This window comes from Podarcis muralis, chromosome 6 (genome assembly GCF_964188315.1).
Source record: "Podarcis muralis chromosome 6, rPodMur119.hap1.1, whole genome shotgun sequence".
Lineage (NCBI taxonomy): Eukaryota > Metazoa > Chordata > Lepidosauria > Squamata > Lacertidae > Podarcis > Podarcis muralis.
In genome coordinates this window covers 25,525,528-25,552,809 of record NC_135660.1, presented here as the reverse complement: position 1 = coordinate 25,552,809, position 27,282 = coordinate 25,525,528, and the positions used below count along the sequence as shown (strand labels likewise).

At 43.2% G+C, this 27,282-nt stretch overlaps 1 long non-coding RNA gene across 1 annotated transcript in view; it reads left to right on the top strand.

Annotated features, from left to right (window-relative positions):
* The window catches only part of LOC114597857 (uncharacterized), an 88,234-nt gene extending 64,309 nt beyond the window's left edge, over positions 1–23,925 (top strand). The window contains exon 2 of the long non-coding RNA XR_003706910.2: positions 22,061–23,925. This is a non-coding gene — a long non-coding RNA (uncharacterized LOC114597857). The remainder of the gene's footprint in view (positions 1–22,060) is intronic.
* The last annotated feature ends 3,357 nt before the right edge of the window (positions 23,926–27,282 follow it).

Below are 27,282 nucleotides of genomic sequence, written 5' to 3'. Positions count from 1 at the left end.
CAGGGATCCCTGCCTTGGCAAAAGCGGTGGAGCAGTTCAGGCCCATGGTGGGTGGGTGCAGCGGAGGAAGGCGGGCAAGGGCTGACCACAGTGCAGCCCAACCTGGCACTGTTTTCTGTGGGCATCAGGAGGATTTGCCCACCAAGGGCTGTGTCGGCCAGCCAGGCTTTCTCTGCATGGGCACAGCCCCACTTAGCTCTGGTGGATGGCATTCTGGTAGCATCAGCGGCTTGCTCACCCTGGTCTCTGGCAACCCATGCTACACCTCTGCCTACAGTTACTGTATGTCTGGTCTATAGTTAAATGCCAAGATAGGTAGAGATGAGATAAGTGATTGACGAATGCATCAATTTCTTTTTAGTTTGAGAGAACCTTGATATTTTGGGATACAGATAGAAACAAACCTGTTCAAATGCAATGGAATGAATTTGATGCCACCCTCATGGGTCTAATTACAGGTGGAGATGAATCAGCATACGGGGGGAGGTTCATAAAGCATCTACATGGTGCTTAGAGAATAACTTGCACATAAATATTAGCAAGACAAATGAGATGGTGTCGGACTTTTGGAGGAAGAGAGGGGAACTAGCCCCGTTATATATCGTGTGTGTGTGTGTGGAGAGAGTCTCTTCCTTTAAATTCCTGGGAGTTTACCTTAGTGAAGACCTCACTTGGAAAAACAATATAACTCAGGTGGTTAGGAGGGCCCAACAGAGACTCCACATTCTCAGGGTCCTGCGAAAGAACAATGTTAAACAACAATTGATGACCTCCTTCAACCAGGCCACAATAGAAAGTGTCCTCTCATATTGTATCACAGTGTGGTACGTTGGCTTGACAGCCACGGACAGAAAGACTTTGCAGAGGGTGGTAAACACAGCACATGATATCATGGGCTGTCCCCTGAACCCACTAGATGACATTGCAAGGGATCGTTGCCTTAGGAGAGTGAGAAAAATTCTCAGGGACGATTCACACCCCGGCCAGCACCTCTTTAATCTTCTACCCTTGGGCAGGAGATATAGAAGTATAATCAGTCGTACCAACAGTTTCTATCCGTGGGCTGTTAGGCTGCTGAACGGAAAATAATATAGTGCAACTGACTTTCGGGGTTGGTGTGTGTGCGACAAGCACACAGAGTGCAATGAGATTGCGTGTTGGGGGGGAGCTCCGTTAATTTGATTATACACAGATTGTACATTGACAATAAAGATGTTGTTGTTGTTGTTGTTGTTGTTGTTGTTGTTGTTGTTGTTGTTGTTGTCGTTGTTGTTGTTATTATTATTATTATTATTATTATTATTATTATTATTATTATTATATTTGTGGGCCACCCAGTTTGCTTGTTCTTCCTGAAAACAGTGTACACATCACACCACCTATTTCTAATTTGCCTGATGATGTAGGGCATTCATTTCCCTATTTTACAGACAGAGACATGAAGCTGAACTTGACTTGTCTAGCAGCCAGGAGGTTATTTGCTGCATGTGGTGGACTTTTGTGTTTCACTCAGTTTGAGTATGTTCTGGCCTGCACACCGTATCAGACTTTAATGGGACGGGTGCCAAAGTAAGAGTATGCCCTAGAGTTCCTTGTGACAGGGCAGTCCCACAACTGAAATTATAACCTGAAATAACTGACAGCAAAAAATCTCTTACTTTGCATGTATTCTCTCTGCTGACCTTCACTGACTGTGACTTTGCCTGACCAGAACTGCAGCCTTCCCAGGACATAGGATGCAAGATGGTGCGTGACAGCACCAACCTAGATATTTGTGAACATGCTGCAGTTAAGGGTGGGGGTGGGGGTGGGGGTGGGGGTGGGGAGAACCACAAGAGATCTTTAAATGCAACTGTGGAGAAATGGCAACAAATAAATAATCAATCAATCAATCAATCAATCAACCTTGCTAAAAGTTATAAAGCTGATGGAAGTATAGTTCTAGTTCAGGGGTCAGCAAACTTTTTCAGCAAGGGGCCGGGTCCACTGTCCCTCAGTCCTTGTGGGGGGCCGGACTATATTTTGAAAAGAAAATATGAACACATTCCTATGCCCCACAAATAACCCAGGGATGCATTTTAAATAAAAGCACACATTCTACTCATGTAAAAACACGCTGATTCCCGGACTGTCCGTGGGCCAGATTTAAAAGGTGATTGGGCTGGATCCGGCCCCTGGGCCTTAGTTTGCCTACCCATGCTCTAGTTAATGTAAAGCCACTTCCGCCTTAGGAGGAGGTGGAGTTGCGGGCACTCACAACCCCTTCACGTGCGCAGGGGTGTGGTCAGCCCTGCGCGACTGGGGGGGGGGGATTCCCGGCCGCATCACTGCCCAGGCGACCAATCCGATTGGTCTGGAGGTGTGGCCTGCTTGATTTAAGCAGGATGCAGCGGGAATCTCACCGCTTTTCGCGCTTCCAGCTGCTCCGGTTTTCCCACCCTCCCTCCCTTTAGGTTTTTTCATCTCTCTCTCTCTTTTTTAATTTTATTGACTATTTTCACATAACAAATTATTTCAACAATTGTATTCCCCCCCCAATTTCCCCCCTCCCACCCCCACATATTCCCCCTCCCTCCCCCTACGATTTCGCTCAGTTCCTCTTTCTGGTTTATTAACATATATTGTTCTCTGCATATTATAAAAATGTGAAAATCTCTAAGTTATCCATCTATTATGTTAACAAATAAATTTGTGTATGTTTATTCAAAACCTGCCATGGAGTCCAACTCATTTTGTTGTTTTTTTAAGTACTTTGTAAAAGGTTCCTATTCTTCTTTAAAGTCACAGTTGTCCTTATCACGTAGTTTTTTCATCTCTTGACCTTGCTATGGACTTCGGTTGGACGTCGTTGAGGGGCCTGGTAGGACTTTTTCCAATTGGCCAATGGGCACTGGCCACTTGGTTTTCGCCTAACTCATAGCAAATCGTCTCAACTTTGTAAGGTTTGGTGGTTAGGCACTGGGATATTTCTGGAGAAGAGAAGAGGGGAGGTAGCGCCATCACCTCCCCCGCACATTGAAGGGTATTCCGTTAAAGGATTCTGGGGGCCTGGCCCTGTCCGAAGCCTGGGAAGGCTAGGGCCTAAGGCATGACCACTATCGGTGGCCCTGGGGGAGCTCCTAGTTGATGTGCATCAGCAGGACTCCCCCTACTGGTGGTTAACCCTTCCCGGACTCCGCACAGACGGGCGGGAGTCAGATATACCGGTAGTTGGTTAGGTCCAATGCCTAAGCCAATACCACTCACAATCTGTAACCAATAAAGTTGTTGCCTTTTTTAGCCCATTAACCTAAAATATACCTGAAGGAGTGTCTCTACCCCCATCGTTCTGCCTGGACACTGAGGTCCAGCACCGAGGGCCTTCTTACGGTTCCCTCACTGCGAGAAGTGAGGCTACAGGGAACCAGGCAGAGGGCTTTCTCGGTAGTGGCACCCGCCCTGTGGAATGCCCTCCCATCAGATGTCAAAGAGATAAGCAACTACCTGACATTCAGAAGACATCTTAAGGCAGCCCTGTTGAGGGAAGTTTTTAATGTGTGACATTTTAGTGTATTTTTGGTCTTTGTGGAAGCCGCCCAGAGTGGCTGGGGAAACCTAGCCAGATGGGCGGGGTACAAATAATAAATTATTATTATTATTATTATTATTATTATTATTATTATTATTATTATTATTATTATTATGTTGCTGTCAAGTGTCTTTATTGGCCCTGTTTAGGGAAGTTTTTAAGTTCTGATGCTGTATTGCTTTAAATATTCAGTTGGAAGCCGCCCAGAGTGGCTGGGGAAACCCAGTCAGATGGGTGGGGTATAAATAATAATAATAATAATAATAATAATAATAATAATAATAATAATAATAATACCGGGGGGGTCAGGAGCTTGCCACACAACTACCCAAATACCTTGCACTTCTGCTTACAATTCTTGCTGCAGCATCTTTACGGCTGTTATAATATGCAAGTTCTGTTAGTTATGGCAGATTGATACATATATCCTAATGACAGCTCGAGTCAGTGGGAATTTTGACTGAGTAATTGCTAAAGGTGTGAGCCAATGGTTCATGCTCATTATTGTTTTCATTAGAATTCCCCATTACAAACTTTAAAAGATACATTATTTGTCTTTATCTTCATGTTACGCCCACCCCCCCACCCCACATCCCTTTTGCATTGCAGAATACAATCTGGGAAAATGCATGTGCAATCTTAATTGTTTGACTTTGTTTATCCCATGGAGAAACCAATACAGCACTTACAGTAATTAAGATATTTTTTCTGGTCTTCTCATTTTGTTAATGATATCTTATTGAAGGCTGTGCAGTAATTACTGCCCACCGAGGTACACGCTCTGAAGCAAACTAATGGCCAATGACCAATAATGATTACATCAGTAATTATCTGTTATGAAGTATAAGCAAACAGCAAAAAAGTCTGAAATTAAAACCAGTGTGTTTGAAGCTAAAATTACTCATCTTATTAAACAATACTAAAATTATATTTGCAATTCATTGGAAAAATATACAGTAAGCTGCTTTCCTCAACTGAATACTAATGTTCTAGTTGTTTTCCAATTATATTTCGAAAAATATTTTTTTTCAACCCACTGCCTAAGGAACAATTGAAAACTGTAAGTGCCATTTTTTCAGTGGTGATTCTGTTGTTAATGTTGTGGGGGATTCTGGGTAAACCCTTTAAAATGCATGTTTAAATACTTGTGTCCCAAACTGTACATTTTGTTGTCTTATTAATACGTCTTAAGAATATAACATTATATTCCCCACTCCAAAAGTAAATGGAAAACCTCTCCCAAGGGCAGGGCGAGACTGAAGTAAATAGAAGCATTTTACAAGGAAATACATTCCTGTCTGCAGTATTTGACAAAACATTTGTAGCTTCTAGTCCCCAAAAATTAAATATATAAGGAGTTGCATAAGCAAAATAAAGACAACCACTCTATTTCTATTGTTGTAAATGCACTGTAGGGAATTTTTTAAAATTTCCAATATATTCAGACATGTTATTTTCTACCTTTTCATAACCAACAGCACTGGTATGAAAAAAAAGTATTGGATAAATAATGAAATATTCTGTGTGTTCCTTTTCAGCCATGTGCCTGATTTTGACCTCATGCAAACTGTTGTTGAACATTATCAGCACTTGAAAACAACAACAACAACAACAACAACAACAACAACAACAACAACAACAACAACAGAAATAATAATAAATCTTTGGACCTTAGGCCTGGTATACGCAGACATCAGAATGATGTGGCAATGTGGCAGAAGTCTGAGGTGGTAGAATGAACTGTTCCATTTCAGACATCAGGAGGAGGGAGGGATCACATTTTCAATGCTTTGCTACATAAAAGTAATAATGAAAAAAACACACACCTTCCAAACAGAAAATTAGCACAGCAGAAAGCAGGCAGGATTGGAACATCTTTGTTTGTTTGTTTATAAATGCAGTAGGGGTTTCATGCCAGGACGTTCAGAATAAACTTACATAAATTGGAGTACATAAACTGGTACACTCCATTATTCCACCTCATAATTTAATTGCTTTGTTTGGCTGAAAGCGTAAAGAAGGCCTAAGCCTGTGCAGGTTACTTGCTCATCCCTGGTATACAATTCAGTCAGTAGGCAATTCTGGGCTCAGTTGTATCTGGATAGAGTTGGAGTTGGAGTTTTCTGTGTCTGCTTTGCACTTGTTGGAGAGAGAAGGTGCACCCAGTAGAGGGGGGCAGGCCTCCCCAAATATTTTCAATGAATGGGCTGGGCCCCTTCAAAGTTTTGTGGCATCCGTGCGCGCATGCTGTGGGGCATGCTTGCATCATGCACACAAACTGCCAGGCATCTGCATGACACATAAGCATGGCCTGCGGCACGTTTGTGTCGTGCACACACATCCCACAGCATGCTGACGCACACAATCCAGGGGCATGCGGATGTCATGTGCACATGCTGGGGGGTGGGGGTGGGCGTGCTAACACCATGCACACATGCCTTGGGGCCAGGGCCAGATTTAGGTTTGATGAGGCCCTAAGCTACTGAAGGTAGCTTACAACAAATTGTTGCTTTTTTGTGTTGATTGTATGTTATATGGTAATTTATGGACCTAATAGGTATCTAAAGCCATTTGCGCATGCAGAATGTAGGCACCCTATATAAGGAAATGAGCAAACCGTTGATATTTTAGGGAGAAGGCCCATTACTTACATCATAGGAGCCTACACAACACAAAACACTGTTGCTGTATGTGAGTTTTATTTTATTTGTCTTTTATCTTATACAGTGGACGCTCGGGTTGCGAATGTGATCTGTGTGGGATGCATGTTTGCAACCTGCAGCATCTGCAACCCGCAGCGGCACGTCTTGCGATTCGGGTTGCGATTCGGCACATCTGCACAAAGCCCAATTTAGCGCTTTTGCGCATGTGCGACCGCTGAAACCCAGAAGTAACCCGTTCTGGTACATCCGGGTATTGGCTGTCCGCAACCCAAAAAAATGCAACCTGAAGCATCTGTAACCCAAGGTATGACTGTATTTTGGGAATATACATCCATTTTCCCCCCCCCTTTAATTTAGCTTATATGTAAATCTGCTTGGGGCCTGCACACACAGCATGCTGAATTGCATGCTTCCTCACATGTCCTGCACAGAAAAGATCTGGAAGGCCTGTTGGATGGGGCAACTATGTTTTTGAATAGTGGGAAGTTTGAAACCAGTCTCTCTTGAGGTTACAGTGTTGCATGCAGTTAGGGCTCCTTTAATCCCATTGAAGCCTATATAGTACATTGATTTAGAACAGTGGTGTCCAAACTTTTTTCAAAGAGGGCCAGATTTGATGAAGTGAAGGGCTGACCAAAGTTGTTGACCTTTTGTTTTTTTAAGGATTTTACCCCATAGGGACAGAATTAAACCGACCGGCGGGCTGGATTAGGCCCCTGTAATGGACTTTAGAAATGCCTGATTTAGAACATTGTGTAACCAATACAGTCATACTTCAGGTTGCGTTTTTTCGGGTTACGCACCCGCCGAAACCCGGAAGTACCAGAACGGGTTACTTCCGGGCTTTGGCAGTTGTGCATGCACAGAAGTGCTGAATTGCAACCCAGGTTGCGAACGCTGCGGGTTGCGAACATGCATCCCGCACGGATCACGTTTGCAACCCAAGCGTCCACTGTATGTGTGCATGTTCATGTAGGTTTTCAGCTTACCATGTCAGAGTCGTGCACCAGGGGGTGCCAACCGTTTTGGGCTAGCGGGCACATTTGGCATTCTGAGACAGTGCCCTGGGTGCCAGTCAAAAAAAAACAGCTGCCCTGGGATGTGTGCCATCACACAAAATGGCAGCTGCATCTGAAACTGCAGTAAAAAGAGACAGGGACACAAAATGGTGCAGCCATGTCCCCCTCTATGGGGAAAAGCCACCACCACCACCTACCACTTTGTTTGCTGCTCACAGAGATAAGTGTTTTGCACATCTCTTAGAGGACGGCGCGGTGGATGGATGTCCAATCCTTGCATCCAATAAAATGTGGGCATATTTAACAGGGTGGGGGTGTTCAATGTAGTTGAGGCTAAGCAAGTGCAAATGCGAACTGAGCAGGAAGAGCAAACGTCTCTTGTGTGTTGTGCATTGCTGGGGGTATATTTACTGAGACTTTTCTGGTGCCATGAGAGGTACGGGCAGGTGCACTGGTACCTGTAAACACTGGATTGTTGACTCCTATAGTGTCTCTGCTCTGGTATGAAGTTCTATTCTCTAATACAGGAATAGGAAACCCTTGGTTCTCCATGTGTTGTTGGACTACAACCCCCCAACCTGCATGGCATATGGCAGGGGTAGGCAACCTAAGGCCCATGGGCCAGATGCGGCCCAATCGCCTTCTCAATTCGGCCCCCGGATGGTCCAGGAATCAGCGTGTTTTTACATGAGTAGAATGTGTCCTTTTATTTAAAATGCATCTGTGGGTTATTTGTGGGGCATAGGAATTCGTTCATTTCCCCCCCACTCCAAAATATAATCCGGCCCACCACATGGTCTGAGGGACAGTGGACTGGCCCACGGCTGAAAAAGGTTGCTGACCCCTGGCATATGGTGCGAATAGATGGGAAATGGAGTACAACAATATCTGGAGGGCCTCAGGTTCTAAGGCATTTAGACAACCCTCTGTGTCCAACCTGCTTCTTCAATAAGTTCATAAAAGTTTAGGAAGGCCAGCAAGTATGGAGAATGAAAACAGCCTGCAGAGTTGTGGCTGATATTGATCATCCTGGTGAAAATAGCAATATTTGTGGGAGGGATTTGCATTGGGAATGCAGTGTGGAAGGGTTAACTCCCCACTCCCCTATCTGGATCATGCACCTAGGACTGCTATTTACTTTAAAAAAAACAAGCACACACACACAATTGCTAATTGTCTGAGGATCATTGTGCATGTTATGCTAGGGCTTTGAAAGACTTGTAGGAAATGCTTTGGCTGTAAAAGGAACGGCTTGGCTGCCTTCACCTTAAATCTCCCTCTGCAAGGAACATTCTGCACTCATTGTCACTGCCGTAAGTCTCAAGCCACACAACTGAAGTCAGTTCTCCAAATGGAGTTATAAATCTGAAGCAATTGGGAGCAAAATCTGACACAAATTTAAACCCGGTGTAATGTGTTTGTGCCTTTATATCTGGCAGCAAATTTGGCCCTATATATTTTATTCCTAATTCTCACCTTAAATCAGTTTCAAAGGCTCAGCTGAATAAGATATGCCTCTGTAAAGTGTGTTTTAAATTAGGAGCTGGTGAAATACTGTGCTTTTGATTCCAGGATGAAATGTATATCCCCCTTGGAAAAAAATGTGTTTCCATTGGCTGTTCCCCCCCTCCTCACCCCCCCTTGTCAAGAAACCAGGATCCAGAGAAGGGAAGAGCTGAAACAAAAACCTCTTTTTAGTTCATCCTCCAAATTTCTTCTGGGTGCAGAGAGGTGGTTTAAAAGGGCAGGTTCTATTAGGCCCAAGTATTTCTTTCGGGTGGGGAAGGAGTTTGGTTGCTTTAGGAAAGAAAAAGAAAGAAAGAAAGAAAAAACAAGGCTTCCAACTGGTTTTAATTTTATTTGTAATGTTCATGGGAACCAGCCACACATGCTTGGCTGAACTCAGGACTCAGATTTTTGGCAGGTTTTTTTATGAGCCCATCTTGGCAGGCTTTCAAGATGTCCAGATTGCTCACATTATATTTGAATAAGCACGACTCACTAGTTTAATCTGAATTGCCTGGTACACCTCTCATTAGTGCTAGTTAAGATGGGAAAATCATAACAGCACAAAGTGTTGCCGTCGGAGTTTGGCGGGGCTTGCCTGTAAATCTGCAATATAAAGAACTTTTAGGACCTTTCTGTGTGAACATTTAGTGTGTAAAATTATATTACTGCTACCATGGAAGCAATAAAAAAAATAAATCCTAACCTCACTGGCTTGAAAGCTATCACAGTAGCTGTGTATCTCTTTGTTGGTGTGGCTGTTTTAATCCCACAAAAAACCTGTATGTAGACGTAGAGGTCCAATGGGATGTAAGTGATGCGTGTGTGTGTGTGTGTGTGTGTGTGCGTGCACGCACGAAGGATTTCAACCTGTCATCTGTCTGGCTTACCGCTGTATCATTCAATATGAAGACATTTAAAATCCACGGAAATCAGTATCACAGCCTGTGTGCAAAATCTGGAATACCACCGTTAACTAATGCTTTGTCCATCTGAGGAAAACAAAGCAAAATCTCCAGCAGCAAACCTGCTCCCCCAAGTCTGGTGTGGTAGCGTCCTATTATCACATCTGGACTACTGTTGTCAGCATATTGGCCTAGCTAGCCAACCATTAACTATTTCCCTTGTAATGATGGGACAGAATCAATAACTATGGCAACCTCCAGACGGCTGCTTCCCCACGGCTGATTTAGCACTGTAGTGTTACACCAGAATTAGGGCGGGAAGGGGGGGGGGGCGTGTTGTACATCGCAAGGAAGATGTGCCAAGTAATGCAAGAGTTTGTGCTACTGATTCTCTGGACTGTGCCATCTGTACTGGTCCTGCTAGCTCCCCCAACCTCTCTGCCATTTGGACTGATGGTGTCCATCACAGGAACCAGCCTTGCCCTCATCTGGCTTGTGGGTATCAGTTGTGCTGAATCTGTGAGCCAGACACTCTGAAAGTTCTCTGTATGGAAGCATCCACTACACTCCAGCTTAGCATTTCTGATTATGCAAATTGCACCTGCTACCTTGATTATATGTAAATAGCATCAGGGGTTGTGTTATTCAGGTGTTAACAGATTTGCATGGTAAAGGTTTCGATAATAATTTGCCCTTGCCCATATGCCGTGCAATCCTATGCATTGTTACTCAGAAGCAAGTCCCACTGCTTTCAATAGGGCTTACGCTCAGGAAAGTGTGCAAAAGAGAAAATCCAGTGTATAGCAGCCAGTTTCTGTTTCTCTACCTGTAAAATTAGAAAAATAATAGAATACTATATTTTATGATTAAAAGGAGCCTCGTTATGTCCCCGAGGTCAACTGAACTTGCAAGACCAAAGCAAAATTACAGCTCAGCACCTCTACCTCATGAAAAGCATTGCAGGTTCCTTGCATATTAATTAAGATAACATTACCAAGTCTCCTCTGCTAGGTAGCTTAGAACAGGGATTTTGCAAGCAGACCTTGGAAAAATTAGATTGGAGCTAGGTAACTGGCCAGGTTTATCCAAGTTTTTTGACTGACTCCTATTAAGCGCCTTAATAGTCTATTTGTCAGCAAGCCAACAAGAGATGTGAAATGCATTGGGTTTACAATCAGTGTAGATAATATTTCAATCAACGTTTTAGCCTTAAAGTGCAATAATACAATGGAGTCAGGCCTGGAGCCAGCAATTCTGTGGTTTGGGGAGGTAAGGTGGTATGTAATCATTTCAGAACAGCCAGGCCATAAATACTGTAAATGGCTGGAATGTTAATTTGTGATTTAAAAACAATCTGAGAGACAGAGAGGGAACTGCCAAATGAAGCTGGAACATGTTTGTAAGAGAATATAGTTCAGGACTACACTGCTATTGGAAAGCCAGTGATTAGGCTTGCCCCTTTCGTATGGCAACTGGCACTCTCTAATAAGTACGATGGGCTGGAAAAACATGGAATTTGAATATATTGCTAGTGAATGTAAGTCCAAGTGGCAGGGGCGTAGGAAGGGGTGTGTGGTGGGTGCGATTCACCCTGGGTGTCATCCCTGAGGGGGTGAAAAAAGGCACACCACGGGCAGTGGCACTTACTGTGGGGCTTGGCCTGCAGCGTGCCCAAGCCACATGTCTTTCCTGGGAGTGAGGTGGTGGCTAGAGGCCCCTCGCTGCCCAAAACAGCAGCATGGGACTTGTGTCTGCCAGTGGACTCCATGGGCGGATCGCCGCGGCACCCCTGTGGGCAGCTCACCCTGCCCCCATTGTGCAGATCGCCACAGTGCCCCCATGCACGGATACCCCTGCCCACGCTGCTCCAGGTGCTGGAGCAGCTAGCTACGCCCCTGCCAAGTGGCATAGGACAAATTCTGAGATCTTGGCTCCCATTCCCTACCTGTACATCAGGCATTGGTTTAAAACAGATTTTCACACAGACATGTGAAGGAGGTCTGTAGCTTGGGTGTGCTTATTAGTATGACCACTGTTGAACTGTTTTAAATTTAACTTTGCTTATGTTTTAAGCTAACGCTTTACGTGGTTGTTCCAATCTGCTTGTTCACTGCCCTGAGATCCTATGGGGTGGGATGAAGGGTGGTTTCAACAAATAAGCAGCAGCCAAATCTCTTCCCACTTCCTCAAGCAGCATCTTATGTGCCATTTTGGCCTCGTGGAAACTTTCACAAACTGGAGTCAGCCGTATGAGAAAAGGACTGGATACTGATGCATCTAATCCACAGAAGTGAGATGCCTAACAAATAACAGTAACTATGTAGCTGAAAACAGCCACTATCTTCCTTTTGCTGTCACCCAATACATGCAGCTAAGCTTTTGGGAGGAGTGCGTTCAGCCACTGTATTAAAATTGTCCAAGAACAAATTGAATAGTTTACTTTTTATTCTGTTTGTTAAACATACAGTGCTCAGATTTGATTCCTGAATGTACCCACTAAAAGAAACCATGACACTCCAGAATAAGAGATTGGAGGATTTTCAGCACATTAAAAAAAAAAATGTGCCACAGAATTTCAAATTTTGCGTTTATGCTGAGAATAGGAATGAATCCAAGGGAGAAAGGAAATTGATTCACTTAGATTCACTTTTCACTTGCAGCACTGGTATTTCTTCCTTATGTTTTAATTGATTTATTGGCTAGAAGAACATCACTTCCTACACACACACACACACACACACACACACACACAGCTCCCCAGCTCCTTCTGAAAGCATTTCAAGCTCAATATTGAAGGACTGGCTGGATCGCGTTTTCAAGGGCATCTGTTCCTGTCTGCTGCTGGGGATGGGGCCCATAGAGCAGACTGGAAAGATCCACCTAGAATTGCTTGAATTAAGTCCTTGCACCTGGATATAATTGTCGTGCTGCTGTGCTGGGGTTTTCTTAAGCTACTGGTAAAACAAATTAGCTCATTTTAACTGGCATCCAGTAGGGAAGCACACAACTCTCCTCATAGAATGTTTTTCAAATAATTATTTTTCTATTGCCAGCTTTAGCTCATGAATATTTTCCTAAGGCTGAGCGAGATTTTATTTTAAAAGGCAAAGCAGATGCAGATAAAAAATAATAAAAAAATCCTATTCTGGGCCTCAATGTTAGCATTGCTTACAATTGGGGTGTGAGATTTGCGTAGCCTTAATTGTATTTTTCTCCATTCGTTCCTTATCCCAACATAAAAGCCAGATCTAAAGGATTGTGTCATGTCTGTCTAAAACAAAAAGAAAGCATCTCCCTGCAACCTGTAAGCCCTGCTATATATGGTTCAAGTACCTCCCTAGTAGGATTTTCCCAGTAATAATATAACTATTTTATATTGTGGCATGAGGAAGGATCAAGAATCTTCTGTATTCAGAGTATGCATTTATGTGTGCTATGCGAGTGTATATAAAAACCACGAGATATCATTTCTTGGTGCATTCTGCATGTCTTACCGCAGTTGACTGCAAAAGCTTGCCCACATTTTGAGAAGTCCACTGAAGTCCATGGGACTTCCACTGGAATACATGCCAACAAGTATGTTAGCTTGACTTAGTTCTGCAAATGGCAGAGTATTGAGAGAAAGGAATCAGGATTAAAAAGGTAAAGGGACCCCTGACCATTAGGTCCAGTCGCGGACGACTCTGGGGTTGTGGTGCTCATCTCGCTTTACTGGCCAAGGGAGCCGGCATACAGCTTCCATGCCATGTGGCCAGCATGACTAAGCCACTTCTGGCGAACCAGAGCAGCGCACGTTTACCTTCCCGCTGGAGCGGTACCTATTTATCTACTTGCACTTTGACGTGCTTTTGAACTGCTAGGTTGGCAGGAGGAGGGACCGAGCAATGGGAGCTCACCCCATTGTGGTTTTGAACCGACGACCTTCTGATTGGCAAGCCCTAGGCTCTGTGATTTAGACCAAATATTTGAAGTGAATATTTCAGAGCTCTTAAAAAGAGGGGAGGGCAGGAATTATGCTCAGAAGGGAAGTGGTGGTAGTCTTTTGTAGGCAGAATAATAACTCATTCAGTGAAAGGTGGGGCTGCGAGTACAAATAATATGCAGATAAGTAAGTAAGTAAGTAAGTAAGTAAGTAAGTAAGTAAATAAATAAATAAATAAATAGAAAGTCATAGACTGGTTGGATGGAGAGGAATGGTGGGAGCAACCAGCTACAGAACCCCCAAGGGAAGAAGGCTCAGAGCACGGGGAGTGGTGGTGGGACAACAATGAGTGGTCAGACAAAAAGAGGGAGGAGCTGGTGTCGGAAGCTGAAGACGTAACAGCACTTACGGTTTGGGAAGAGTCTGTGGCAGAGAGAAGTCCAGAATCAGAAGCAGGAGAGTGGGATGAGGGAGGCCAAGAAGCAGAGATGGGTCAGGCTTGTGAAGAGACACAGGGGTCTCCCCTTCCTGCTGTGAGAAGCTTCCCTCCCCCCCTGGTCTCCTAGAACTAGGAGAGGCATGAAGCAGAAGGAGCAAAGACAGGCACACAGGCACAGTCTCTGATTGCTTGTAGAAAACCCTGGAGAGGAGGAGACACAGCCGGCTGTGGGAAGGCAGAAACTTTTAGTCTCGGCAACCGCTTCACGGGTGCAAAACGTCATGGAGATGAGTTGCTGTGCTCATTAGGCCTGAGGCTCTTGTGCAGATCCTGGTTTTGCTAATAATAGAGACTTAATTTCAATGGGCTTGGTGTGATTTAATGTTGGCTTGCTCCTGTCAGCCAGGAAGAGTTTGGTGAGGACAAAGTTGCCCACCTTTGCCTGGGAGTGGCATCTGTTTTCTTAACAGTTTTGAAGAAGTGCATACAAATAGTCATGGCTTGCTGTTCTTTTGCCCACTATCTCTGCCTACCTTCTGGAACAGGGGTGGGGAACCTCAGGCCTTGGTGTACATATGCACAAAAGCAACATCACTGTATCCTACCTTGGTCAGACCACATGTGGATTACTGTGTCCAGTTCTGGGCGCCACAATTTAAGAAGGCTATTGACAAGCTGGAAGGTGTGTACAAGAGGACAACCAAGATGATCAAGGGTCTGGAAAGCAAGCCTTATGAGGAACAGTTGAGGGAATTGTATGGTAGCTTGGAAAAGAGGAGACTGAGAGGAGATATGATAGCCACCTTCAAATATCTTAAGGGCTGTCACATGGAAAATGGAGGACACTCGTTTTCTCCAGCTCCAGAGGGTAGGATCCAAACCAATGGCTTCAAGTTACAAGAAAGGAGATTCCGACTAAGCATCAGAAAGAACTTTCTCCTTTCAAACAAGCAATTCCCCACCTATGATATCTGTAAATGAAACAGACTGTACAATACTGCCTATTGAACATTTAAATTGGCTCTACACAAATGTAAACTATACAGAGCAGCGGAGCAGCAGTTGTGGGGCTTTGCAAAGTCTGAGCAAAATGCAGAAGTAACCCACCAGGCTCCCTCACCCCCCCCCATTATAATAGTGTTCATAAATGCCCAACTGCTTATTATAAAAACTCAGTTGTCTCTATCCATGGAAAGTACCACCAAATGACTTTGTTTAAATTATACCAGTACTGATTCCAGCTTTCCTTTCCCCAAAAAATTGTGACCAAGAATAGCTATCCTCTAGTAAAACCGGGCTGGAGTAAAAAACTGGCACATCCAAAATTAAACTCTGAAGCTGCTGTCACTGTTTAATGCATTCCAAATTTTGGAGATGGTTTAAGCACAAATCTCTCATGGCTTTAGGCTACAATCTGATTTGCATGCCTAAATGGCAAATCTCAGCAAATCTCTGTGTACTGTAAACTCTGTGACTTTATCCCCTACATAAGAGCAGCCTCTGTCTAGCAATACGGATTGGCAGGAATGGTCGTTAGCCGTCTTTGTTTTTAAAAACTGAGTTCTTGTTCTCAACAAATAAGTGTTGAATGCAATGATTTCTGGACAAAAGAAAATGCAGAATTCCTATAAATATAAGTTTTTAATTTCTGCAGTGTGAAGTCTGCTTGAAAGTCATATTCTAAAAGGGTAAGGATTGCTTTGCTACATTAGCTAGTGTTCTGCTTCCAATAGTGGCCAGTCTTGACACACTTAGAATTTTCTCTTTCATTTCTGTATATGCTGGATAGACCCAGACAGTAGCAAAGGGCTGGGCTGTAATGGGAAGATGGTTTTTTTGTATGTGCATACATATCACAGTTCAGCGATAGAGCATGTGCTTTATATGCTGGCAGTCCCAAATTCATTCCCTGGCATCTTCAGCTAAAAAGGACCGCAGACAGACATGAGTACTGGAAAAGACCTTGGACTGAAGCCTTTGAGAGCCACTGGCAGCTGGGGTAGGCAATATGGAACTAATGGTTCAAGTGTCTGGCTTGGTAAAAGGCAGTTTCAAATATATTTGCATCCATTGCTGTGATTGATGCTGGTGATTGATTGCAGGTGGTTGGACTAGACAAACCTTGGGGTCCCTTCAAACTCTACAGTCCTATGATCTATGAACATGTCTGCATAAATGGCGAGATTCAATGTCACACCAGCAGACTCAAAGAGATTCCCTTTAACTTCCTCCTTTCTGCAGCCTTCCATACTCCATGCAATTTGCTTTGCACCCCCCCCCCAACTACCCAGGGCCACTCAGGACAGGCAGGAGAAAAAGGAGGGGCAGGAAGTCCTAATTGAGCAAGCAGAAGTCCTTTGTACAAGTGGGATTCCACAACTGAATATATGAGCCTTTCTTTCTTTCTTTCTTTCTTTCTTTCTTTCTTTCTTTCTTTCTTTCTTTCTTTCTTTCTTTCTTTCTTTTTAATGCTACAAGGTGTGACCGGAAAGTTTGGTGAATGGTCACAGAAATCGGACAGCGAGAAATATTCAAACATACATACCTTACAGGCCTTCAAAGTAGGCCCCCTCTGATACAATGCACCATTGACAACGTTCATAGAACTGTTGGAAACTTCTGGAGAAGTCCTCTTTTTTGTACTGCTTTCAGTTTCCTCGTCACAGCAGCTTGGACATGTGAAATGTTGGGAAATCACTGCCCTTTCAGTGCAGATTTCAGTTCTGGAAAAAGAAAGAAATCTGGTGGGGCCAGATTGGGAGAATATGGAGAGTGGGACAACTCAGGAACCTCAGTAATGATTTCACTTATGGTGAACCAGAGCAGCGTACGGAAACGCCGTTTACCTTCCCGCCGGGGCAGTACCTATTTATCTACTTGCACTTTGACGTGCTTTCAAACTGCTAGGTTGGCAGGAGCAGGGACCTAGCAATGGGCGCTCACCCCATTGCGGGGATTCAAACCGCTGACCTTCTGATCGGCAAGTCCTAGGCTCTGTGGTTTAACCCACAGCGCCACCCACGTGCCTTACATGGTTACATTAGTTTTTGTGCAAAACTTAGAATGCTGGGCTGGGAATAATAATAATAATAATAATAATAATAATAATAACAACAACAACAGCAATAATAATAAAATTTATTATTTGTACCCCGCCCATCTGGCTGTGCTTCCCCAGCCACTCTGGGCATCTTCCAATAAAGATTAAAAATACATTAAAATGTCACACATTAAAAACTTCCCTGAACAGGGCTGCCTTCAGATGTCTTCTAAATGTCAGGTAGTTGTTTATCTCTTTGACATCTGATGGGAGGGCGTTCCACAGGGTGGGTGCCACTACCGAAAAGGCCCTCTGCCTGGTTCCCTGTAGCTTTGCTTCTCGCAGTGAGGGAACCGCCAGAAGGCCCTTGGCGATGGACCTCAGTGTCCGGGCAGAACGATGGGGGTGGGGACGCTCCTTCAGGTATACTGGGCCGAGGCCGTTTAGGACTTTAAAGGTCAAAACCAACACTTTGAATTGTGCTCGGAAACTTACTGGGAGTCAATGTAGGTCTTTCAGGACTGGTGTTATATGGTCTCGGCAACTGCCCCCAGTCACCAGTCTAGCTACCGCATTCTGGATTAGTTGTTGGGAAATCTTTTAGTGTCTTCTATTTCATTTATTTTTTAGGGGGAGAGTCTGCAATTGTCAATTTGCTTAGTATTTTAAGATGTTCTGTGAAGTTAAAACAACATATTTTTATTATGCATTTCCAAGTGATATCAGAGACCAGCATTTGTCGTGATGGCTTTCTTGCTGAATGCTTGGGTCCCGTGTCTGAAGCTTCAAGTTCTGCATATTAGTAGTAAATGGGAACGGACAAGAACAGCCCAAACACAATAGTTTTGTCTTACATGATTATAATCCTAGGCCAATATTTATGAAGAGCCAACTTCCAGTGGGAAATTAAACTAATCTGAAAAGCATAGTAAAATTCAAACCATGTACACTGGGAGAATTCCTCCAGTGTTTCTCTCTCTTTAATGCTTATTAATAGAGACAATAGTAAACCTAGAAGGAAGCTGCTTATATCCCTTTAGTTTTCATCATAACATGGGCTTTTGTTTAGAAAATCCTGTGCCAGATCTTGTCATTTAATTACTGAGAGCACATTGTGACTAAACGTGAAAAAATAACGAATCATTTCCCTTGGAATTCCACTAAGTAAAATTTGTTACTGGACTTCTTCTTTTTTTAAAGTGCTTTTAAGGTATCTAGGGTTTCACGTTTTAGTGTACAGTATTTTATAACTTCATAATGTTGCTTATCATAACTGATATCTGTTTTTCTGTTCCGTTTCTCCTGCCTGATGCATTTAAAACACATGTTGTACATGCTATTGGTCTAAATAAATTGAAAAAGGGGTATGTGTTTGGGGGTATGGGACAAAAAGTGTGGAGTGGGGGCACACGTGTCATTGCTTTCAACAAGGAAGTTTCATCAGCAACATGAGATTAATATACAAAATTCAACAGGGATAAGGTCTGGAAAAGTTGACATTTAAAAAGAAGGTGATTAAATGAGTCAAAATATCCCATTACCTAGAACACATCCACAATCCAATTAAATTCAAGTAGTGTTTATACACCAATCTGAAAGACTTTTGAATGGAAGTTATCCTCTATTAGCATGCTTAGAGTTGCAGCTATGCTCCCTTTGACTGCATCAGAGGTAAATCAATCCAAGCCCAAGTCCCTTGGCTCCATTGGCAGCACCTTTGGGGACCAGTAGTCCTTTTAAACATAAATCCCAGCATCTTTTCTCAATGGAGAAACTGGCTCAGCCACTGGTGAATGGCACTCAGTAGGTTTCTCACTGAAACTACACTGCAGAACAATGGCTCAGGTTGGTAAATCTTCCCCTGAGCTTTCAGTACTTTTTGCATATCCTATACTGGACAGTTTCCATTCATCTTGGCACTCAAAGCAAACAAATGTAACTATGCATCAGAGATGAAAGTGAAAATGCATATGTTAAATCCCAAGTGGGAACAGGCAAGTGAAATATATACATAGTGTTGCTTAGCAACAAACATGTTTCTTTTTTGGCCACAGGAACTGTGACATCAGTTAGAGAAGCCAGGCTGCATCACTTGTCAGAGATCTTCATCAGCTTCTTCCTTTATTTTGCTTGTGGTTAAAGATGAAAGTATTTTTGTCTCTTTCTCTCTCTCTCTCTCTGTGTGATGAAATAAGGTTGCAAACCTAATGCACTGGCTCATTAGTAAAAGCTAGCAGTCAGCTGATTTGCAGTGGGCATGCATTTGTAGGCAGGGTGAGGCACAAGCAAAACCAAACAAAAGCAAAGGCATGAGTGTGGCAAGTAAACATTTAAATCACTAGTGACATCACATAATAAACATACTACAGCAAAGGAAGGAAGGAAGGAAGGAAGGAAGGAAGGAAGGAAGGAAGGAAGGAAGGAAGGAAGGAAGGAAGGTCCATTTGGTGTCCTTGTACCCATGGAAGTGCTTTTGATCCAGTAAATATAATTGTTAAGGGGAGGGAAATTTTGCCAGTTACTCCTTGAGGTTCCACTCCCCGCCAATGCCACTTCCTACCTTGTTCTGAAGTGTCCCTAATTATCTGGAGCAAATTTTAAAGAAGTGCTGGAGTGCAGGGGAAGGGGAAGAGGAAAAGAGACGCAGCAAATATTGCCCCAGCTCCTACTCTCAGACATGGTACTCGGCTTCTCAGCTGATTATTCCCGAATGCTTTATACCACAAGCCATTACATGGTTTAAACATAATTAGCTGATGGGCTACACAGAAACAGGGTTCCAAGATGCATGGTTAGGGCTTTTTCTCCAGCCAGAGCTCACCGAAAGTCAGTTCTGGCACCTCTCTGGTGGGCGCCATTGCCGTTCTAAGAAAAGAAGGGAGGCGTTCACGATGAGTTCTAGCACCTCTTTTTCTAGAAAAATAGCGTTGGCACAAACTAATAGGTTATCTCCCTGACACACCCCCATGGTTTCTCTTTTGAAGAGTGGGATGGGCTCACAGTCACTCACATAGTTCTCATCCCAAGCAACGGAACTGGGCAAGCAGGCAGGCACTCCTGTGAGTGAGCTGGATCTGCTTGCACTGGCACCTCCAAGGGCATGTCCTGGGTGAGAGGATATATATATATACTGAAATGTCTGAAGGGCTTGGAAAAGATCCAATAAAAATGTCTAAAAAGAGGAATAAGAGGCTATAAAATGTGTAAAAAGATATTTTCAGAAAATTTTATCTGATCTTTTTCAAGTCTTTTAGACATTTCATACACACCCACACCCACACCCACACCCACGCACCACAAACACCCAGAAGAAGATTATTATCATTTTTTTGTCAAAATGCTCTGGGCCTACTAAACCATTTCCCTGTGCACCTGAGAGTCTCTCTTCCCTACCTGTGCCCTCTGCTCTAATTTGTGGTCTTCCTAAATTTCTTCAGTCAAAACTAGGGTTTTCTCTGCTACCTTTTGGAGGTTTTTACATTGAAGCTCTTTCAAAGAAACTCCAGAACGCGCCCCCCCCTCTAAAAATGAGGGGAATTTATCATCTCAGAAATAAATTAACCCTGTGTCAAGGCCTCCATGCAACCATTTCATAGAATGCAGCTGTAGGAAAAAGCCTGGATGTAATCAGTTCCAGACATGCCAACCTGGAGGGGCACTTGTGTACATTCACATGGGACAGGCAGGATTCCAAGTGGCTTGTCGTGTACAGATGTTCAGAAAGCAACATTTGCATTGGCTAAAAAATGGATCGTGGGTGGAATTTTCTGAAAAAAGAAGATGCTTGGCCATGCTGCAGCAAGACTTGGCTCATTTCTCTGTAATTCATGTGGGGGCACACATCAGGTTCCCCTGGTACACTGGAGATTCAGGACATGGGAAGCTGATCCAGATACAGAGGAAGTCAAAATACTAGTAAGTTCAGGGATCTAAGCCTCGTCACCACTGGGTTTTACGTCCCTGTAGCACTGCCACCTACTGGCAGGAGAGAAATGATGGGTGATGTGGGAGGCAGCGATTTCATAGAATCATAGAGTTGGAATAGACCACAAGGGCCATCGAGTCCAACCCCCTGCCAAGCAGGAAACACCATCAGAGCACTCCTGACATATGGTTGTCAAGCCTCTGCTTAAAGACCTCCAAAGAAGGAGACTCCACCACACTCCTTGGCAGCAAATTCCACTGTCGAACAGCTCTTACTGTCAGGAAGTCCTTCCTAATGTTTAGGTGGAATCTTCTTCTTCTTCAATGTCTAGTACAGTCATACCTCGGGTTGTAAATGTGATCCGTGTGGGAGGCACGTTCGTAACCCACAGCGTTAGCAGCCTGAAGCGCCGCGTCTGTGCACGCGCATGACATGATTTGGCGTTTCTGCACATGCGCGTGACGTCATTTTGAGCTTCTGCACATGCGCGGGTGCCGAAACCCAGAAGTAACCCGTTCCGGTACTTCTGGGTTCAACCCCAAAACGCACAACCCGCAGTGTTCGTAACCCGAGGTATGTCATTCCACACACACACACACACACACACACACACACACACACACAGTCATACATGGCCTTATCCAGAACCACAACTGCCTTTAGCTATGAAGAGCAGATATGAATAAGATGCGGGCAGCTAGCCCAGAAAGACTGATCCAGAAGAGTGGATCAGTACTGTTGGGCAAATATGCTTAATAGGAAAATGTATTGGTTGCTTGCGACCACTCTTAAACACAGCAAGAAGGCCTCAGTTTTTAACCAGCAGACCTACCTTTTTATCTGTGGTCTCCAAGATATATTGATGCTTTCCGATATCCCCTTGGTCAGCAGGTTGGGAGTCAGCAGCCCCTTGAATCATTAGCTGCGACCCTTTTGTGACGTTTGGAGCATTTCTAGAGTTACAACGTTTAAAATTCTTCTTCTTCATCATCTTCATCATCACCATCACCAGCAAAATCGTCTTCCCACATTATATTTTATGTAATTAATGTGTCTCTTTTTTCATTTTACAGGTGAATAGCTGAACCCAAGAACAGGGCAAGCAGTCACTTCGGCCAGCTTGCATAAAGTTGGTTGTCCAACCTTACAGAGCCATGTCTTACAGAAGCACAACACGCCTCCACTGGAATTCAGGCATTTAATGTCACCAGCCCCATGCTGTGGGACATTCTTTCAGCAGAGATTTGACAGGCTTGCTAGCTTTTCGCCTTTCGTGCTTTGAAGATCTTTTAATGCCAACTAGCCTGTGCCATTGTTTAAAATGTTCTTGAGTAGCCAATCATCTTAACGATTGTGCTGTACTGCTTTTAATGGTTTCTAAAATGTGCTTTGTATTGCTTTGCACTGCCCTGATATGTGTGAGAGTGCTGCATATAAATACAAATGGAATAAAGGAAAACATCGGGACATAGCATTTTTTGAAAAAACTGACGCAAAGACTTTGTGTGGCTAGAGGGCAAAAACACATTATACTTTTATGATGGACTGCTGGCCATTCATCTAACAAAGATTCTACAGGACAAATTCCACCTGCCGCATTCCACAATATATGGTTGTTAACAGCTTTCTTTATATTGATACCAGCAACTTTTGGATTCTTTATATTGATATCAGCAACTTCGCTATTATTGTTTAGATCTGAACTATGCCTTCAGGTTGGGTTGAAGTGGTGGGATGGTCAGTGTGCTCCCCCCATAATAAAAAAACAAGACAAAAGAAGAAGAAAAAACAACTCTTCGTTGTTTTTAAAATAATAATAATAAATGCTGGAAGGATAGAAGCCTCTGCCTAAGAGACTGGAAGCTTATACAATAGGATATGAAGAGCAAATGGTGTGAATAAGCCAGGGAGTTGAATCCTACATCAAGGAATGTAATGAGAATTCTGTGTCCAGGTCAGCTGTTTATCAGCTCCATCTGGTTTGCAGGCTGAGACCCTACCTGCCCACTTGCCAGAGTGGTGCATGCACTAGTTATCTCTTGCTTGGATTACTGCAATGCACTCTATGTGGGGCTACCTTTGAAGGTGACCCGGAAACTACAACTAATCCTGAATGTGGCAGCTAGGCTAGTGACTGGGAGTGGCCACCGAGACCACATAACACTGGTCTTGAAAGACCTACACTGGCTCCCAGTACGTTTCCGAGCACAGTTCAAAGTGTTGGTGCTGACCTTTAAAGCCCTAAACGGCCTCGGCCCAGTATATCTGAAGGAGTGTCTCCACCCCCATCGTTCTGCCCGGACACTGAGGTCCAGCGCCGAGGGCCTTCTGGCGGTTCCCCCGCTGCAAGAAGCCAAGTTACAGGGAACCAGGCAGAGGGCCTTCTCGGTAGTGGCACCCACCCTGTGGAACGCCCTCCCACCAGATGTCAAAAAGAAAAATAATTACCAAACTTTTAGAACACATCTAAAGGTAGCCCTGTTTAGGGAAGCTTTTAATGTTTAATAGTCAAAACAAAAAAAATTCCTTCCAGTAGCACCTTAAAGACCAACTAAGTTAGTTCTTGGTATGAGCTTTCGTGTGCATGCACACTTCTTCAGATACCTTTCTTCCATTTCATGCGGCTCAATGTGGTGCCTTCCATAGTTCCAGTTACAGATAGGTAGCCGTGTTGGTCTGCCATAGTCAAAACAAAAAAAATTCCTTCCAGTAGCACCTTAAAGACCAACTAAGTTAGTTCTTGGTATGAGCTTTCGTGTGCATGCACACTTCTTCAGATACCACACTTCTTCAGATGCACACTTCTTCAGATACCACACTTCTTCAGATATCTTTAATAGGTTATTGTATTTTAGTGTTTTGTTGGAAGCCGCCCAGAGTGGCTGGGGGGACTCAGCCAGATGGGCACGGTATAAATAATAAATTATTATTATTATTATTATTAGTAGTAGTAGTAGTAGTAGTACTGTGAGAACTGCTATTAAAAAGGTATGAAGGTCTAGCGTGGTGGCTGTGCACCAACGTTTAAGAAATGTGGTTAGTTGGAACGTGGGACAGGTCCTTCTCAGTTGCAGTACAAACTTCTTTTCAGATAGGCTTACCTGGGCCCTTCCTGATCCTTCTCTTGGCATCTGGAGAAGGCCATATCTTTTTCTTTCTTTTTGTCCTATTCCTTCAGTATTATTATTATTGAAATTTGTATAATGCCCTATACTTGCAGGTCTTAGGTAAGCCCTTATTGCTGAGACTGACTGTTTCTTGGGGGGGGGGGGGTTTGTGCTACTTAAGGTCCTATTTCATATTGTTTATTACTTGTTTTTATTTGATTGATTTCTTCTTTTATTGCTAATTTTCCATTGTATTGCATCAGGCATTGAAATAGTTTTCTCCTAAATTACCGTAAGTTTCTTTCTTTGTTTTGGTATGCTGCTTTGAGAACCCCTTTGGGGCAGAAAAGCATCCAAAATAAATATAGTACTATCAGATTCTAGCACTTAAAGAATTTGAGAAATTTTGGTTTTAAGAAAGTTTGGTAGTGCACCCTCTCTTGAAATCTCCTTTAGCAGTTGAATTAAACTGTAATTAAGCAGCTAAAGACAAATATTACAATTGCTGATCCTCAGTAGTCTCAACACTGGCTCCAAATGCTAGTCCAAAATAATAAAGTCTGCTTTAAAATCTGTTTTAGTCCATTTCCAAAAGGAATGGACTCCTGTGGTTTGGGACAGGCACCTCAAATATCTCCCTATATTGCCTGCCAATCTGAATATGATACAGAGATGGTATTGCTAAAAAGGCACTCACAACCACTCTGTTTAGATTAGAAACTATGATGGGATCCAGGATGTTTTAGAAAACCTGTGTGTCTTAGGGGATCTTAACACCTGAGATTCTTAGGATATTAATGTAATTTATCCAAACTACAGTGGTACCTCAGGTTACAAACACCTCAGGTTACAAACACTTTGGGTTACAGATTCCGCTAACCCGGAAGTAGTACCTCGGGTTAAGAACTTTACCTCAGGATGAGAAGAGAAATCGCGCGGCGGCAGCGGGAGGCCCCATTAGCTAAAGTAGTACCTCAGGTGAAGAACGGTTTCAGATTAAGAACGGACCTCTGGAACAAATTAAGTTCGTAACCAGAGGTACCACTGTAGTCCTTATATGAACTTTGTAACATCAAGAATTTGGTACCCAAGTTTGCCTGTTTTTCTCTCCTCTGCCCACTGCCTTTTCCTTTTGTGCCATGTTGTTTTAGATTGCAAGCCCAAGGGCAGATACTGTGTGAGGGGTTTTTTATTTTTAAAAATTATTATTTATAAGCCATACCGAGAGCTTTCCAGCTGAAAAGTGTGGAATAAAGCTATGTATGTATGTATGTATGTATGTATGTATGTATGTATGTATGTATAAATAAATAGACAAAGGAAATTATATGCATCTGATTCTGTTACATTAGGCTTATTGGACCTACTTTATTTAAACTAGAACCCAAAGCTCCACTATACAGAGCCACGTACAAAAGACATACAGTCAATAATCAAAGGGTAATCCCATTGAAATGAATGGACATGTCTAAGTTAAGACGATAAAATTCAACAGATTTACTCTGAATGAAACTTAGAAACAGTTGAATATATCCATTATTTCTAAACCTGCATGTGTACATATGAATTAGCATGTGCAGGTATTATGCAAATCTGCAGTCTCTTTTGTATTCTTTTTGATGATTACCTTTCGCTTTTTTTGGCCATGCAAAACTGGCCACACTACCAGGTGGATCAGTGCAAAGTCCAGCATTTTGTTGAATGCCAACCAAAGAACAGTGTACAATCTGAGCCTAAAATTTGTTTTCACTAAAAGAACTGCACTGAGGCATCATACACACCAAATATTCAAAGCAACATCATATCACTTTAAACAGTCATGGCTTCCTCCCAAAGAAAATTGGGAAATGTAGCTTGTTCAGGGTGCTGAGAGTTGTTCGGAGACCGCTATTATCCTCGAAGAGTTACAATTCCCAGAGTAGTTTAACAACCATACCCTCTTCCCAGTAATATAAAGACAGTGGTACCTCGGGTTACATACGCTTCAGGTTACATACGCTTCAGGTTACAGACTCCACTAACCCAGAAATAGTACCTTGAGTTAAGAACTTTGCTTCAGGATGAGAACAGAAATCGTGCTCCGGCAGTGCGGCAGCAGCAGGAGGCCCCATTAGCTAAAGTGGTGCTTCAGGTTAAGAACAGTTTCAGGTTAAGAACAGACCTCCGGAACGAATTAAGTGCTTAACCTGAGGTACCACTGTATAGAGAATCCATTTCAACCTTAGGCCACTTCTGATTTCTACTGTTATCATGTGCCAAACCAACATCCTGCAATTTAGCAGGGCTGGAAATTTGGCTTCTAGATTCAATCCATCTCCAATAGATTTTGGGAAGTCTTCTGTTATTTTACCTTAGCACATTTTTTTGTGCATTAGTTGTTAACTATAGCTATTCATAAGGAAAAGAAGTTAATGTGCTCTTCAAAGTATGTAATTTAAAGGGCCTGAAAGGCTGCCAGCCTTTTATATGCCAACATTCATAGAGTGAGAAGCAGTGACTGCCAAGTAAAACAACAAGTGAATGAACGCACACATGCACAGGGCTGAGAAGAAGGAAATAGGGTTCTGCAGGGCTGATAAGGGCTCTATTCTGGCAGCAAACAATATTGGAAGATCAGAATGATCGTGTGCCATTTATGCCAATTGGTAATAAGTATCCCCTGGAACAAGGAGCAAATTGTGTTCCCGCTGGGCAACAGACCTCCCCACTTCACCAACTAAAGGGGTTATGAGGTGGAATTGGCCTAATAGGATCCTGAGGTCAGGGGTTGAGCTCAGATGATAAGCTTGCTCTGAGTCTAGTTTTCACAATGGTTTCTCATTTGCATTCCATAAATCATGCCCAACTAAGACTGTAATCTCTTCCCCACCTATCTGAGAGAAAGAGACACTGAATTAAATAGGGCTTACTGCCAGTGCATACCCTTCAACATTTCTCTGATGAAAATAGGGACTTCCCATTCCCTAATGATAATTTTACTATTTATACCACACACCTCTTACTGGGTTGCCCCAGCCACTCTGGGCAACTTCCAACATATATAAAAACAATAAAACATTAAACATTTAACAAAACTCCACTCCCTATACAGGGTTACTTTCAGATGGCCCAGGGATCGGATAATTAGACAGCCTCCAACATTTTGCCAGTGAAGAAAGGGACACCCTACCATATCCTCCAACATTTCT